We start from the raw sequence: 4,073 nt of genomic DNA on the forward strand, positions 1-4,073 counted from the left end.
GGGAAAGAGCCTGGCTCATAACACTCAGGAAAGCCTACACACCAGACTCAGATTTTTCCTGGCAGTGACTTGTTCTAATTCATCTCTGTACTCTTAGCACCTGGCCTGAGGTTGGCACACAGTAGGGACTGTTGAATCTATGGATCCTGGCTCTCTTGACTAACCGTCCCCCTTATCCTGCCCTCTGCCATCACACACACACACACACCACATACCCTGATATATTTATTACAACATACACACACCATACCCACAGACACCACACCCACACATACACACTGCATGTACAATATACACAAACATCACATGTACTACACACACCACACACCAAGCACAAAGGCACAAACACCAGACACCTTCCCCGCACACAGCCCACCATACCACATACACATACCACACACACACACACACACACACACACACACACACACACTCTACATATACAAACCACACCTGGAAACACCACACCCACACATATACACATATACAAAATATACACACAAATACCAAAATATCAAGACACAAATAGCACAATTCTCACACACAAATACACAAACATCACACATACCACACGCACCACACACCAAGCGCACAGGTACAAACACCAGACACCTTCCCCCCACTCACCCCACCATACCACACACACTCTTACATAGGTACCACACACACATCACAAACACATATACCACAGCCACACATCCACACACCTTTGCCTTCTGCCTCAGCTGCTCTATAGCTGAAGGGAGCTGTGTCAGCTTCAAGGATGTGATTCAGCTTCCAGGGCTTGTTGCTACAAGCACAAAGTCGCTCATCAGCTGTGGCCACCTCCCTGGGAAGGCATGCAGGGTGAGTTCCAAATTTGCATTTTGGCCTGAGGAAAAGGGTGTGGAGTTATTTTTTTTCCCTTCTGATTGTCAAATACATCTGCCCAGGCCAAGAGACCATTTCTCCAAGCAGAGGTATAGTTGAGGCTGGTTATTCTTTCCGAAATTCCACACAGCTTTAATGAATGCCATATGTGTCACAGTTAACAGGCATTTCTCCCTGAGAAGTCAGCACTGCAGAAGATGATAGATTTAATGCCACATTTCAGAAGCACAGTATGTCAGGGCTAGAAGGCTTATTGGAGAGTATCTTTCTTGTCCATTCTCAAATTTTACTGTATCTTTAGAACCCCTGGAGCTCATGTTATTCATACATGTCACCAAGCTGCAACCCTCAGAGATGATAATTCATTGGAACTAGGGTGGTGTCCAGAAATTTGCCTTTTAAATGAGCAGCCTAAGTGATTCTGATGCAGATGGATGAATACACAGATGAGAAACACTGGAATCTCTTATTTAATAGTTGGGGAAAACTTGAGCCCAGTTATCAAATAACTGACTCGCAAGGTTAGTTAGTGGCAAGGTTAGGACTAGACCTCAGTCTTCCTTGCTTCTAGTCCAGTGTTTTTTAAGTATTTAACTCGAGTCCCTTAGTTCATCCTGTCTTTACATCTCCAAGCACTTTAGAGTTAAGCCTTTGCCAGGAAAAACCCTGAATTTGTGTCAGAGGGAAACAAAGCTCCTCTGTGGCCACAGTCTCTTTCTCCCTGCAGACTGTTTCCCCAACGGAATCCCCTTCTTGGCTGTCAAGTGCACTGGTTATCACATCGTTCTTAACCAAGGCTGTCCAGATTCCAGTTGCTGAGTATGACAAGAAGGGGAAGTTAAGCTTCTGAGTTAAATTGGCCTAAGCCTCATCCTACTCAGAAGCCAAACTTATTCTCCAAAGCAACAGAGTTTGAATCTCTAGAGACTTCTTGATTCTTTAGGGCAGTTGTCAGAAAACTACTACAGCTTATAGGCCAAATCCAGCCCACCATCTCTTTCTGTAAATAAAGTTTTATGGGAAAACAGCCATGGACATTCATTTATGTATTATCTATGGCTGTTTTTGTGCAAAATGGCAGAATTGCAATAGAGACCATATGTCCTGAAAAGTCTGACAAATTTACCATCTGGCCTCTTACAGAAAAACCTTATTGACCCTTGGCTTAGATTGTTACTTGGGGCACTCCCAGGGACCACGGAACATGTAATGTAAATTAAACCTGAACACTCACAACAAAGGACCAGCAATAAGCACTGTGATATACTTCATAATGTTCCTCTGCACCTTACAGTGTAGCCTTCATTGAGGATGAAATCACAGCACCTAAAGACTATCATGCTGAACAGTGTTGGTCGTTTCAGAAGCTTATTTGATAAGCAATGAGATTTTCAAGATAAAGTGATTTTTTACTTTCTGGAGTTTGTTGAAGAGTCTGTTGTGTCAAAGAGTAACCTAAGTTAGGCATGATAAGATGATTGCTTCTTTATTAAGTTCCAGGCATCTCTTCTCCCCCTAATCTCCTTCATTGTTAACCACTACTAAACATGGTTAGTTTGATTCATGTTTGCGTGGGTATGTCACTTCCTTCCTGGATCCAGCATCTTTGTGAAAGCAGGTCTAGATGGGATAGACCCAGAGCTGAGGGATGCTCACAGAAACAATTTCTTTCCCATTTTTTGTTGTTGCTTAGCAACAATTTGAGAGGGGGAAGAGAGATTTCAATATGTGGTATAAAATGATTTGTGAGCCATGATTGAGAAATGACCTGTGAGTAATATTTTTCACTGCATGTCTCAGATTCATAAATGCTTGTATATTCACACATCTTTTAGCCATTCAAAAAATTTGCACCAGAAGAAGAGATCTGGGGCTTCCCTGGTGGTGCAGTGGTTAAGAATCCACCTGCTAATGCAGGGGACATGGGTTCGATCCCTGGTCCGGGAAGATCCCACATGCCATGGAGCAACTAAGCCCATGCGCCACAACTACTGAGCCCACGTGCCACAACTACTGGAGCCCATGCTCTGCAGCAAGAGAAGCCACCGCAATGAGAAGCCCGCATACCACAACAAAGAGTAACCCCCGCTTGCCATAACTAGACAAAGCCCGTGCACAACAACGAAGACCCAACACAGCCAAAAGTAAAAACAAATAAATAAATTAATTAAAAAAAAAAGAGATATGGTGTATAAGCTCTTCACCAAAGACTTTTTACCAGGAGATAAGAACAAAGAGTAACAAAAGGCCATCATTATGATGTGTGTTCCTATAGGAGACAAAATGGCCAACTGCTTTTACAGAAGACTGGGCTCATGCTTATACCCATGGGATTTGGAGTTAGAGTGCCTGGCTTGAAATAATAATAGTATCTACTTTATAGGGTTGTGTGGATTAAATAAGAACATTTATATAAAGTCTAAGCACTGCAGTTGGTGGTCCATGAAACCTATTTTTTGTTGTTGCTGCTGCTGACGATGTTATTCCCAGCAGGGATAAAATTAGGTAGGGCATTACAGTTATACTTTCCTGAGGTCCACCAGTCAGATGGAGAGTTTGGAGAGTGGTAAATCAGTTGCATTGATGGGCTTACTCAATGGCTTCTCATTATTCATGCTCTTTATTCTGTAACTAAAAGCCCATCTTCCTATGAACTTTGGACTAAGGCCATACATTACTTTAGCTACTAGGATGCTAGGAAACATGCCACAAGTAGAAGCTTGAAAAGCCCTTGAGTGTCTCCTCTTCTCTTGCATGATTGAGTTTTCTTGAATATGGAATCCTACCAACTGCATGGGACCAAGCCTGGATTGGCCTGCTAGAGGATGAGAGATCAGACAGAGCTGAACTGTCAGAAAATCATCTTGGACCAGTCCATCCTCAACCATGTGACATAGAAGCTCAGCCAAAATTAGCTGAGCTGCCTACCTAACTCAGCTGACCACAAACGCCTGAGTGAGCCCAGTCACGATCAACCAAGCTCAGCCCAGATCAGCAAAACTTCCCAGGTCATCTATAAGCTCATGAGAAAGAATACATGGCTTTCATTTAAAACTACTAAATTATGGAGTGATTTGTTAAACAGCAATAAGTAACTGGTAGAGAGAGTATAGACTATTTACTCGTTACTAGTAAATGATTAGTTCATGAAAGAAGTTGAAGTGTGAAATGTTCTGGGGTCATCAGATGCTTTCCTTCCCTAC

This window comes from Lipotes vexillifer, unplaced genomic scaffold (genome assembly GCF_000442215.2).
Source record: "Lipotes vexillifer unplaced genomic scaffold, Lipotes_vexillifer_v1.1 scaffold84, whole genome shotgun sequence".
Lineage (NCBI taxonomy): Eukaryota > Metazoa > Chordata > Mammalia > Artiodactyla > Lipotidae > Lipotes > Lipotes vexillifer.